The sequence below is a fragment of the Mustelus asterias genome, chromosome 8 (assembly GCF_964213995.1).
Source record: "Mustelus asterias chromosome 8, sMusAst1.hap1.1, whole genome shotgun sequence".
NCBI lineage: Eukaryota > Metazoa > Chordata > Chondrichthyes > Carcharhiniformes > Triakidae > Mustelus > Mustelus asterias.
The window spans coordinates 18,947,442-18,960,851 of NC_135808.1; the positions used below are offsets into that span (position 1 = coordinate 18,947,442).

The 13,410-nt window shown below is 48.2% G+C and overlaps 2 non-coding genes across 2 annotated transcripts; both read left to right on the forward strand.

Moving 5' to 3' along the window:
- Positions 1–1,393: 1,393 nt before the first annotated feature.
- LOC144497995 (U1 spliceosomal RNA) lies at positions 1,394–1,557 on the forward strand. Its single transcript, XR_013498591.1, has one exon. It is a non-coding gene; the product is annotated as a U1 spliceosomal RNA (small nuclear RNA).
- A 3,948-nt stretch (positions 1,558–5,505) lies between these two features.
- Positions 5,506–5,669, forward strand: LOC144497996 (U1 spliceosomal RNA). Its single transcript, XR_013498592.1, has one exon. It is a non-coding gene; the product is annotated as a U1 spliceosomal RNA (small nuclear RNA).
- Positions 5,670–13,410: the final 7,741 nt, after the last annotated feature.

The window sequence follows — 13,410 nt, forward strand, 5'->3', positions numbered from 1 at the left end:
GTGCTATCCACTGTGCTACCGTGCCGCCCAATAGTCGATTGCCTAACTCCCTGAATCCTTGGTGCAAGACCTCATCCCTCTTTCTACCTGTGTCATTGGGACCAATATGTACCATGACCTCTGCCTTATCACCCTGCCCCTTCAGGATGCCCTGCAGCCATTCAGAGGCATCGCAGGTCCTGGCACCAGGGAGGCAACACACCATCCTGGAGTCTCTTTCACGACCACAGAAGCGCCTATCTGTGTCTCTGACTATGGAGTCACCTGCGACTAATGCTCTTCTGTGCTTTGACCCTCCCTGCTGAACAACAGGGCCAGCCGTGGTGACACTGCACTGGCCACTGCTGTTTACCCCCGATACCCCAACAGTATCCAAAGCGGTATACCTGTTAGAGTGGGGGACAGCCACGGGGGATTCCTGCAATGACTTCCTGCTCTTTCTGGCGGTCATCCATCTATCCGCCTGCACCTTGAGTGTGACCATGCCTCTGTAACTCCTGTCTATGCAGGCGGCTTTCCACCACCTGCATGCTCCCGACTGCATCCAACTGTTGCTCCAACCGAACCACGCGGTCTGTGAGGAGCTGCCATTGGATGCACTTCCTACAGATGTAGCCATCCGCAATGCTGGGAGCGTCAGGGACCTCCCACATCTCACAGTTAAAGCACTGCACCCCACTGACTGACAGTTCTAGTGTTAATTCATGAATCACTTCAAAATAAAGTTATTACATTTAGCACTAATTAAGCCCTTCTTTCCTTCTCCTCGTCCAACCAATTCCAGCCCTTACTGATTTAAACTACAAGATGTCGTTTCAGACTATATACAGTGGTAAAAATTGGAAAGACTTACCGACCTGACCCTCTCCTTACCAGTCAGCACTCTCCCTTGCAGCCTCTGCTGCCTGTTTCACCTCACTCCCTGTATGCACCCAACTGCAAAAGCACTCTCACTGAGCCAGGCAGCACTCACAGTGCTCAATAATAATATTGACAATAATAAATCAAATCAAACTAAAGACCTCCTGATGAATCTCTGCCTTTCATCAACACCCCCGAGTTTGTGAAAATTGAAATCTTTCCTCCCTGAACAAAGTCAGATAGAAAAAGGCTTTTCTTTCCGGAATGTGGTCCCTGTGTTTGAAGGACAAGCTTCGGAAGGTGGTTCATTTCCTTTTAAGGACAATATGCTAATAGATCTGGTGGCACTATTTCAACGTTTCTGTGACTAGTGGGGAGCATTGAAGCATTCGTGAGAATGATATGGAAGGATTGAAGGACCTTGATGCAGGACATTGGAAGCAAAGGGACAATCTGGTGTTTGAAACTCAGTAAGTATGAGTGTGAGATGTAATGTTTGATGGCGGGTGGAAGCGTTTGGGACTTTTCAGGCATACTTACCTGGCAGGAGTGAAACCATGATCATGAAGGTGGTTCGCCCCGGACGAGGCTAGCCCATTGCACTGCGGGTGTGCTGACGCCTGCGATGTCCCCAAATGCGGGATACTCGACTGCAAAATTTGTGGTAGTGGGGGACTGCGTTCGCCCTCTCCCCTCATTTCATCATCAAAGAGAGAAGCTGGCTTTTCTCTTGTTGCTCAACGGGGCGCTGCTTCGTTCAGTAGCCATGATGTGGAGATGCCGGCGTTGGACTGGGGTAAACACAGTAAGAAGTTTAACAACACCAGGTTAAAGTCCAACAGGTTTATTTGGTAGCAAAAGCCACACAAGCTTTCGAGGCTCTGAGCCCCTTCTTCAGGTGAGTGGGAATTCTGTTCACAAACAGAACTTATAAGACACAGACTCAATTTACATGAATAATGGTTGGAATGCGAATACTTACAACTAATCCAGTCTTTAAGAAACAAAACAATGGGAGTGGAGAGAGCATCAAGACAGGCTAAAAAGATGTGTATTGTCTCCAGACAAGACAGCCAGTGAAACTCTGCAGGTCCACGCAACTGTGGGAGTTACAAATAGTGTGACATAAATTCTGATTCTAGGATCGCATGATAAAGACTCAGGAGGAAAAAAGCAGAAATATTTATGTGAAATAGGATGAATGAACACCGCTCGACAATCACCAGGCAAGACTGTTCTCTTCCTGTTGGGGAGCACTTCAGCGGTCACGGGCATTCGGCCTCTGATATTCGGGTAAGCGTTCTCCAAGGCGGCCTTCGCGACACACGACAGCGCAGAGTCGCGGAGCAGAAACTGATAGCCAGGTTCCGCACACACAAGGACGGCCTCAACCGGGATATTGGGTTTATGTCACACTATTTCACATAAATATTTCTGCTTTTTTCCTCCTGAGTCTTTATCATGCGATCCTAGAATCAGAATTTATGTCACACTATTTGTAACTCCCACAGTTGCGTGGACCTGCAGAGTTTCACTGGCTGTCTTGTCTGGAGACAATACACATCTTTTTAGCCTGTCTTGATGCTCTCTCCACTCCCATTGTTTTGTTTCTTAAAGACTGGATTAGTTGTAAGTATTCGCATTCCAACCATTATTCATGTAAATTGAGTCTGTGTCTTATAAGTTCTGTTTGTGAACAGAATTCCCACTCACCTGAAGAAGGGGCTCAGAGCCTCGAAAGCTTGTGTGGCTTTTGCTACCAAATAAACCTGTTGGACTTTAACCTGGTGTTGTTAAACTTCGTTCAGTAGCTGCAGCGTCTCTTTCCTTCCTTCGCAAGATCCTTCAAACCTGCAGTCGTTTCCTTTCATGTTAATGTTCAACGACTTCAAAAATCTGCCTTCTGAACTCTGGCATTTTTCAGTCAATTTGATTTATTCTTGTCACCTTCACATGTGGCTCAGTGGCACAGTGGTTTGCACTGCTGTGACCCACAGCACCAGAGTCCCGGGTTTGAAACCCGACTTGGGTCACTATCTGTGTGGAGTTTGCACATTCTCCCCGTGTCTGTCTGTGTGGGTTTCCTCCAGGGGCTCCAGTTTCCTCCCACATACCAAAGATGTGCAGGTTCGGTGGATCGGCCATGCTAAATTGCCCCTTTGTGACAGGGGGACTAGCGAGGGTAAATGCACGGGGATAGGGGCTGGGTGGGATTGTGGTCCGTGCAGACTCGATGGGCCAAATGACCTCCTTCTGCATTGCAGGATTCTATGATTCTGTGATTAGTATACAATCAAAAGTATTGTTTCTTTCACAAACAGACAAACAAATACCACACATAGGGAAGGAAAGAAGAGAGTGCAGTGTTACAGTCATAGCTAGGGTGTAGGGAAAGATCAACTTGATGAATATTTCACATCTATCTTCACCCATGAGAATGAGGGGGGAGTTATGGAACTTGGGGAGAGAGACTGTGAGGTCAAGAGCAAATTCTCATCGGGAGTGACAAGGTATTGGAGGTATTGGCGGGCTTAAAAGCGGACAAATCTCAAGGTCCGGATGAATTGTGCCCCAGATTGTTGTGGGAGGTGAGGGAGGAAACTGCAGAGGCTCTGACCCACATTTTTAATTCCTCCCTGGCCACTGGGGAGGTGCCAGAGGACTGGAGAACAGCTACTGTGGTCCCACTATTTAAGAAAGATTGGAGAGACGTGCTAGGAAACTACAGACCACTGAGTCTCACGTCTGTGGTAGCCAAACTATTGGAAAAGATTCTGAACGAGCGAATCTATCTCCATTTGGAGAGACATTTAACTGTGTCCCTATTCTGCTAACAGTTGAACTAGTTTAAACTCTTCCCAACAGCACTCGCACATCAATAGCAAGGATGTTAGTTCCACTCTGGTTCAGATGTAGACCGTCCTGTTTGTACAGGTCCCACTTTTCCCAAAAGCGGTCCCAGTGATCCAGGGGGGAATCTAAAACCCTCCCTCCAGCACCAAGTCTTAAGCAGCGCATTTCTCTGTGCTATTCTCCTATTTCTGTACTCAGTGCTTGTGGCATTGGGAGTAATCCAGAGATTACAATCCGAGAGGTCCTGCTCCTTAGTCATAGAAATCATAGAAACCCTACAGTGCAGAAGGAGGCCATTCGGCCCATCGAGTCTGCACCGACCACAATCCCACCCAGGCCCTACCCCCACAAATTTACCCGCTAATCCCTCTAACCTACGCATCTCAGGACTCTAAGGGGCAATTTTTAACCTGGCCAATCAACCTAACCTGCACATCTTTGGACTGTGGGAGGAAACCGGAGCACCCGGAGGAAACCCACGCAGACACGAGGAGAACGTGCAAACTCCACACAGACAGTGACCCAAGCCGGGAATCAAACCCGGGTCCCTGGAGCTGTGAAGCAGCAGTGCTATCCACTGTGCTACCGTGCCGCCCAATAGTCGATTGCCTAACTCCCTGAATCCTTGGTGCAAGACCTCATCCCTCTTTCTACCTGTGTCATTGGGACCAATATGTACCATGACCTCTGCCTTTTCACCCTGCCCCTTCAGGATGCCCTGCAGCCATTCAGAGGCATCGCAGGTCCTGGCACCAGGGAGGCAACACACCATCCTGGAGTCTCTTTCACGACCACAGAAGCGCCTATCTGTGTCTCTGACTATGGAGTCACCTGCGACTAATGCTCTTCTTGTGCTTTGACCCTCCCTGCTGAACAACAGGGCCAGCCGTGGTGACACTGCACTGGCCACTGCTGTTTACCCCCGATACCCCAACAGTATCCAAAGCGGTATACCTGTTAGAGTGGGGGACAGCCACGGGGGATTCCTGCAATGACTTCCTGCTCTTTCTGGCGGTCATCCATCTATCCGCCTGCACCTTGAGTGTGACCATGCCTCTGTAACTCCTGTCTATGCAGGCGGCTTTCCACCACCTGCATGCTCCCGACTGCATCCAACTGTTGCTCCAACCGAACCACGCGGTCTGTGAGGAGCTGCCATTGGATGCACTTCCTACAGATGTAGCCATCCGCAATGCTGGGAGCGTCAGGGACCTCCCACATCTCACAGTTAAAGCACTGCACCCCACTGACTGACAGTTCTAGTGTTAATTCATGAATCACTTCAAAATAAATAGTTATGACATTTAGCTCTAGTTACGCCCTTCTTGCACCCAACTGCAAAAGCACTCTCACTGAGCCAGGCAGCACTCACAGTGCTCAATAATAATATTGACAATAATAAATCAAATCAAACTAAAGACCTCCTGATGAATCTCTGCCTTTCATCAACACCCCGAGTTTGTGAAAATTGAAATCTTTCCTCCCTGAGCAAAGTCAGATAGAAAAAGGCTTTTCTTTCCGGAATGTGGTCCCTGTGTTTGAAGGACAAGCTTCGGAAGGTGGTTCATTTCCTTTTAAGGACAATATGCTCATAGATCTGGTGGCACTATTTCAACGTTTCTGTGACTAGAGGGGAGCATTGAAGCATTCGTGAGAATGATCTGGAAGGATTGAAGGACCTTGATGCAGGACATTGGAAGCAAAGTGACAATCTGGTGTTTGAAACTCAGTAAGTATGAGTGTGAGATGTAATGTTTGATGGCGGGTGGAAGTGTTTGGGACTTTTGAGGCATACTTACCTGGCAGCGGTGAAGCTATGATCCAGCAGGTGGTTCGCCCAGGACGAGGCTAGCCCATTGCACTTCGGGTGTGCTGACGCCTGCGATGTCCTCAAATGCTGGATACTCGACTGCAAAATTTGTGGTAGTGGGGGACTGCGTTCGCGCTCTCCCCTCATTTCATCATCAAAAATAGAAGTTGTCTTTTTTATTTTTGCAGTCGCGGGCGCTGCTTTGTTGAGTTGCCCCATGTCCTTTTAGTTGTTTCGCAAGATCCTTCAAACCTGCAGTAGTTTCCTTTTATCTTAATATTCAATTACTTTAAAAATATGTATTTTGCACTCGGTCATTTTTCGTTCAATTTCATCTATTCTTGTCACCTTCATATTGTCACATGCAGCACAGTGATACAGTGCTTAGCACTGCTGACTCACAGCACCAGAGTCCCAGGTTTGAATCCCGGCTCGGTCACTGTCTGTTTCGAGTTTGCACCTTTTCCCCGTGTCTGTGTGAATCATAGAATCATAGAATCATAGAAACCCTACAGTGCAGAAGGAGGCCATTCGGCCCATCGAGTCTGCACCGACCACAATCCCACCCAGGCCCTACCCCCACATATTTACCTGCTAATCCCTCTAACCTACGCATCCCAGGACTCTAAGGGGCAATTTTTAACCTGGCCAATCAACCTAACCCGCACATCTTTGGACTGTGGGAGGAAACCGGAGCACCCGGAGGAAACCCACGCAGACACGAGGAGAATGTGCAAACTCCACACAGACAGTGACCCGAGCCGGGAATCGAACCCGGGACCCTGGAGCTGTGAAGCAGCAGTGCTAACCACTGTGCTACCGTGCTCCGGGTGCTCGTCTTTCCTCCCACAGTCCAAAGATGTGCAGGTTAAGTGGATTGGCCATGCTAAATTGCCCCTTAGTGTCAGGGGGACTGGCTCGGTAAATACATGGGGTTATGGGGATAGGGCCTGGGTGGGATTGTGGTTGGTGCAGCCTCCAAGGGCCGAATGATCTCCTTCTGCACTGTTGGATTCTATGATTCTATGAATAGTATACAATGAAAAGTATTGTTTCTTGCGCAAACTGACAGAAAATACTGTACGTAGGGAAGGAAAGAAGAGAGGGCAGAATGCAGTGTTAGTCAGAGCTAGGGTAGAGAGAAAGATCAATTTAACGCGAGGTTGGTCCATTCAAAAGTCTGATGGCAGCAGGGAAGAAGCTGCTTTTGAGCCCGTTGGTACGTGACCTCAGACTTTTGTATCTTTTCCCGATGGAAAGAGAGAATGTCCGGGATGCATGGGGTCCTTGATTATTCTGGCTGCTTTTCCGAGGCAGCAGGAAGTGTAGACAGAGTCAATGGATGGGAGGCTAGTTTGAGTGATGGTCTGGCTTCGTTCACGACCCTTTGTAGTTTATTGAGTTGTTGGTCAGAGCAGGAGCCATACCAAGCTGTGATACAACAAGAAAGAATGCTTCCTATGGCACATCTGTAAAGGTTGGTGTGACTTGTAGAGGACATACCAAATTTCCATAGCCTTCTGAGAAAGTAGAGGCATTGGTGGGATTTTTTAACTATAGCATCTGCATGGAGGGACCAGAACAGGTTATTGGTGATCTGGACACCTAAGAACCTGAAGCTCTCGGCCATTTCTACATCATCCCCATTGATGTAGACAGGGGCATGTTCTCCACTATGCTTCCTGAAGTCGATGACTAACTCCTTCATTTTGTTGACACTGAGGGAGAGATTATTGTCGCTGCACCAGTTCACCAGATTCACAGAATTACTGAATCACAGAATGCTACAATGCAGAAGAGGCCCTTCAGCCCATTGAGTCGACACCAATGCATGAAATGCCCTGACCCACCCACCTAATCCCACTTGCCAGCATTTGGCCCACAGCCTTGAATAATAAGGTGTGCCAAGTACTCATCCAGGTACTTTTTAAAGGATGTGAAGCATCCCGCCTCCATCACCCTCCCAGAGAGTGCATTCCAGACCTTCACAGCCCTCTGAGTAAAAAAAGCTTTTCCTCAAATCCCCCCTAAACTTCCCACCCCTCACTTTTAACTTATGTCCCCTCGTAACTGACCCTTCAACTAAGGGGAACAGCTGCTCCCTATCCATCCTGTCCATGCCCCTCATAATTTTGAACACCTCGATCAGTTCACCCCCTCAGTCTTCTCTGCTCCAATGAAAACAACCCAAGCATCTCCAACCTCTCTTTATAACTTAAATGTACCATCCTTGGCAGCATCCTGGTGAAACTCCTCTGCATCCCTTCCAGTGCAATCACATCCTTCCTATAATGTGGTGACCAGAACTGCACACAGTATTCCAGTTTTGGCCTCGCCAAAGTTCTCTACAACTCCATCATGACCTCTCTGCTTTTGTAATGTGACAATGTCAGCCAAGACCAGGAGAAGGCGTTTGACATGATGGATGTGCTCTCCAAAATGGGCTTTGGGGAGGGAATCCGCAATTGGATCCAACTGCTCTACACAGACATCAGTAGCGCAGTTTCAATCAATGGGTGGCAATCAGATAGGTTTCAGATCAGGTCTGGAGTCGGGCAGAGCTGCCCTCTCTCCTCCGTCTTTTTGTGTGTTGCATTGAACCCTTTGCCGAGTGTGGTGAACCACTGTTACTACATGTATATGCCTGGACACATCCATGCTGCACCTGGCCCGAGACTTCTCCCTTTCCACCTGAGACTCTTCCCTTTCCACCCAGAGTGGGGTATAAAGATGGGTCCTCCTCCTCGCCTCAGTCTAGCCCAGGTCAGCTACAAGTGTGTGCTCCTGTTCTCTGTGAATAAAATTGATGCACTATCAATTACGACACAAAGACTCCAGTGAGTGAGGGAAACTAATAGGCTTTTATTCACAGAGAACAGGAGCACACCCTTGTAGCTGACCTGGTGTAGACTGAGGTGAGGAGGAGGACCTGCATCACCGAGGCCCTCAGAAGCGACCCAGGCATCAAAGGGGTCACAATCCCAGGCAGCGGAGGCACGAAGGTCAAAGCCTCCCTGTACATGGATGATGTGGCTGTCTTCTGCTCAGACCCCTCGTCTGTTCGCAGACTCCTCCAAGTCTGTGAGCAGTTTGAGCTGGCTTCGGGAGCCAAAGTCAACCAGGGTAAGAGCGAGGCTATGTTCCTTGGGAACTGGGCTGACAGATCCTTTGTCCCCTTTACCATCAGGGCAGACTACCTTCAGGTGCTGGGGATATGGTTTGGAGCGGCGGGGGCATACGCCAAAAACTGGGAAGAGTGCATCGCCAAAGCCAGACAAAAATTGGGCTTGTGGGAGCAACGCTCCCTCTCTATCACCGGAAAAAACCTGGTGATCCGGTGCGAGGTACTGTCTGTGTTGTTGTACGTGGCGCAGGTCTGGCCCATCCCCAAATCCTGCGCAGCGGCAGTGACCCAGGCCATCTTCAAATTTATCTGGAGATCAAAGATGGATCGTGTCCAGAGGGAAGCGATGCACAAATCTCCAGAGAACGGAGGGAAAAATGTTCCCAACGCCGCCCTCATCCTGATGGCCACCTTTGTGTGCGGCTGCATCAAGCTGTGTGTAGATCCTCGGTACGCTAACACCAAGTGCCACTACTTTTTGAGGTTCTACCTGTCCCAAGTGTTGCGGAGGATGGGTCTGGCCACACTGCCGCGGAACGCTCCAAGTAGTTGGACCGTACTGCAGCACCTGTCCTTCGTGGAGAAATGTTTCCGTAAACAGACCTTTGACCACATGGCGATCAAGCAGTGGTCAGCACGTAATGTCCTTGAAGCCCTGAGAGAAAAGGAGATGGCGGATCCTGTCGGATGGTTCCCTGAGGAGACTGTCAGTATTATCAGGCAGAATGCCTCATCACCAGAACTCACAAACAAGCACCAAGACCTGGCTTGGCTGGTGGTGAGAAGGGCACTCCCCGTCACATCCTTCCTGCACGCTCGAGGTCTCAACAGCACTGTGCGCTGCCCTCGAAGCGGCTGCGGGGCTGATGAGACGGTCGCACACCTCCTTGTGGAATGTGCCTTTGCAAAGAAGGTCTGGAGTGAGATGCAGTGGTATTTGTCACGGTTCGTCCCGGGCAGCTCGGTGATGCAGGACTCTGTGCTCTACCGGCTGTTTCCGGGGACGCACACCGAGACAAATATCAACTGCTGCTGGAGGGTCATCAACTCGGTGAAGGATGCACTAAGGGCCCCCCGAAACATGCTGATCTTCCAGTTGAAAAATTTGTCCTCGACCGAGTGTTGCAGACTGGCACATTCCAAGGTCGAGGACTACGTACTGAGGGACACGCTCAAGCTTGGGGCAGCCGCCGCAAAGGCACAATGGGGAAAGGCCAATGGGGAAAGGCCTTTCAACCGAGGCAGACCGAGGGCCGGGTAACTGCAGAATACCCACCGGCCTGCGTAGCTGTGTGCCAATCTGAAAAACAAAAAGCACACTGAAAAATCTGATATATGTATATAGTTTAAGTACTGAAATGTAATGAATGTAATGTCGTGTAAATGAGCAAAGTATTGTACTGTAAAAATGATTCTTTTTTTGCACTGTTTGTAATTTTTGGAGTTTTTCTCCATTATTCATTTGGGCATGCCACAGTGGCACAGAGACTCGGTTTCAATTCTGGTCACTGTCTGTGCCGAGTCTGCAGTAACTTAATTGCAGTGTTAATGTAAGCCTTCCTTGTGACTAATAAATTAACTTAATTTAACCATCAACCACTCTATGGCCAGGCTGCCATTCGTGCCTTTCCTGTGGCTAAGTCTCCCCTCTCTCTATTTCACACAGGCACGCTATTGCAACGCCAGTGAAGGGACACAGAGAGAATCACCCCACAGACCCTCCCACTGAAAACACAAAGTACGATGCAACATACTCAGCACTTCTCACAGTTAATTAAGCAACACGGCACAAACAATGGACATTCAAATAAAAGCAAATTACTGCGGATGCTCGAATCTGAAACCAAAAGAGAAAATGCTGGAGAAACTCAGCAGGTCTGACAGCTGAGCTGGCCTTTGGAGAGAGAATATTTAGTTTCGAGTCTGGATAACCCTTGGTCAGAGGGACCCCTCTGTCTAGACTCGAAACGTTGGCTCCATTATCTCTCCACACGTGCTGTCAGACCCGGGGTTTCTCCAGCATTTTCTGTTTTTGTTTCAGATTCCAGCGTCCACAGCATTTTGCCTTTATCTTAATTACAATTGCACTAATAAGCATTTCAAATTGTTTCTAATGTTCTTTCAGATGTTTAATGAATGATTTGATTTATTGTCACATGTATTAGTACACAGTGAGTTATACAGACAAAACATACTGTTCATAGAGTACATAGGGGCGAAGGAAAGGAGAGGGTGCAGAAAATAGTGTTACTGCCAGAGCTAGGATGTAGATAAAGATCAACTTAATATATTTGAACAACTGACATAGAAAGATAGAAACATAGAAACCCTACAGTGCAGAAGGAGGCCATTCGGCCCATCGAGTCTGCACCGACCACAATCCCACCCAGGCCCTATCCCCACATATTTACCCGCTAATCCCTCTAACCTACGCATCCCAGGACTCTAAGGGGCAATTTTTAACCTGGCCAATCAACCTAACCCGCACATCTTTGGACCCATGGACTGTGGCAGCAGATTCTGATCAGAACTACATTGTGATTATTAAAACTGGGTTTTTTAAATGTGTTTTTTAATTGATTCTATTTGTTGATCTTTTATCCTCCCTCCCTCCCCCCCTCCCCCCGCCCCACGCCACCCACCCACCCACCGATACATTTCCATTCTCTTGTGCAATAGAGGCCATGTACCAGCAGAGGGTGGCCTTGTATCACTTTGATAATAAGCTAGAGTAACTGGATTTGTGCTGTCCCCTGATTCACACATAAAGAACACAATCATACCACTGTGCCAGCTCAGTGCTACACATATTTTACACCCATCCTGCATTCCGTAATGGGCGAATCTGTGGGATTCACTTCCCCAGAGTGCGGTGGATGCCAGGACATTGAGTAAATTTAAGAAGGATAAAAGCAAAATACCACAGATGCTGGAATCTGAAACAGAAAGTGTTGGAAAATCTCAGCAGGTCTGACAGTAGCCTGTGGAGAGAGAATAGAGCTACTTCAATCCCAGGGCTTAAACCTGCTTGAAACTCCAGGGCACCGGTCCAAGATGAACGAATTAACCAGAGCCAACAAAAAACAGGATCCCAGAGAGGGAATTAAATCTCGGGGTATGAAACAGACACAAACTTGCCTGGGCCCATGGAGGCGCAGCCTTGGAAAAGGTCTCAATCTGCCCCCTCTGGTCAGGAGTCCTGATCCCAAACTCTCCCTTACCCCGCCCCCCCATCATTGAAACTTCACCTTGCAGGTGTCAACATTCCTTGCCGTTGAGAGAATAAGTCTGATCAAATGAGAAAACAAGAACATTTTTAAACAACACAATAGCCAATGATTCACTCTCAGTTACGCTGTCTCTCAGCAGCGTCCAAATACCAACAAGTCAGATTTATGAACCAGATTGAGACAGAGGGAACACACATTGAACCAGAGTGGGGACTGTGGCCACTCTCTGGAGGCACTTTTGGGATTGGGTTCCTAGCGAGATCTATCCTGTATAAACAGTTTGCAGACTCCACCCAAGTCTCTGACATGTTAGGATGCCTTTCAATCTGATCGCCTGTCGTCCATTGATATGTTAATCTGGGGACTGGAGGACACCTTTCTCATTCTTCCTGTCCAGTTTAAAGTTTATTTATTAGTGTCACAAGTTGGCTTACATTAACACTGCAATGAAGTCACTGTGAAAATCCCCCAGTCGCCACACTCCGCCGCCTGTTCGGGTACACTGAGGGAGAATTTAGCATGGCCAATGCACCTAACCAGCACGTCTTTCGGACTGTGGGAGGAAACCGGAGCGCCCGGAGGAAACCCACGCAGACACGGGGAGAACGTACAGACTCCACACAGACAGTGACCAAGCCGGGAATCGAACCCGGGCCCCTGGTGCTGTGAGGCAGCAGTGCTAACCACTATGCCACCGTGCTGCCCACCATGTCCATTGTGATGACACTGTGCCTCGAAGAAAGGTATTTGTCATGTTCGTGCATGATCTGTAGTCGCAGTTTGTTTTCATTATCGGAACCATTTTGTCTGGTTCCAGAAGGATTGTATCATTACTGCAGCAGCATAATTGATCCTAATTAATGAATGGTGGTTTTGATCTGATTTATTTTGCAATTTCCCCTGGGATATTGCAGAGTGGGGCTTGATTAGGTTGATTGACAGGTAAGGTCATATGACTGGGCACAGCTAGGCTTTCACAGAGAACTCAAAACAGTCTGCTTTTTGGGATCTTTAAAGAGAGAGATTGCTTTCTCTGTACCTCTTACTCTGTATGAAGTGGAGACTGGAATCTGCCAAGAAATAAGTCTTTCTCCTCTGAGATGTTACTATTTGAGAATGGAGCTTTCTCTGGAAGATTCTGTATGAGAATTAAAAGACAGGTTTCTGTCTGGATCACTTTCCGGAAGTGCCAAGGGCTGGGAATCTAGTACCTATGAAAGCATCTTTGGTTTCTGTCCAAACTGATTCTAAAAAAGGAAGTGATGCATTTTGGTAGAGCTAATGTAGGGGGGAGCTATACGATAAATGGCAGAACCATAAAGGGTGTAGATACGCAGAGGGACCTGGGTGTGCAAGTCCACAGATCCTTGAAGGTGACATCACAGGTGGAGAAGGTAGTGAATAAGGCATATGGCATGCTTGCCTTTATAGGACGGGGCATAGAGTATAAAAGTTGGGGTCTGATGTTGCAGTTGTATAGAACGTTGGTTCGGCCGCATTTGGAATACTGCGCCCAGTTCTGGTCGCCACAC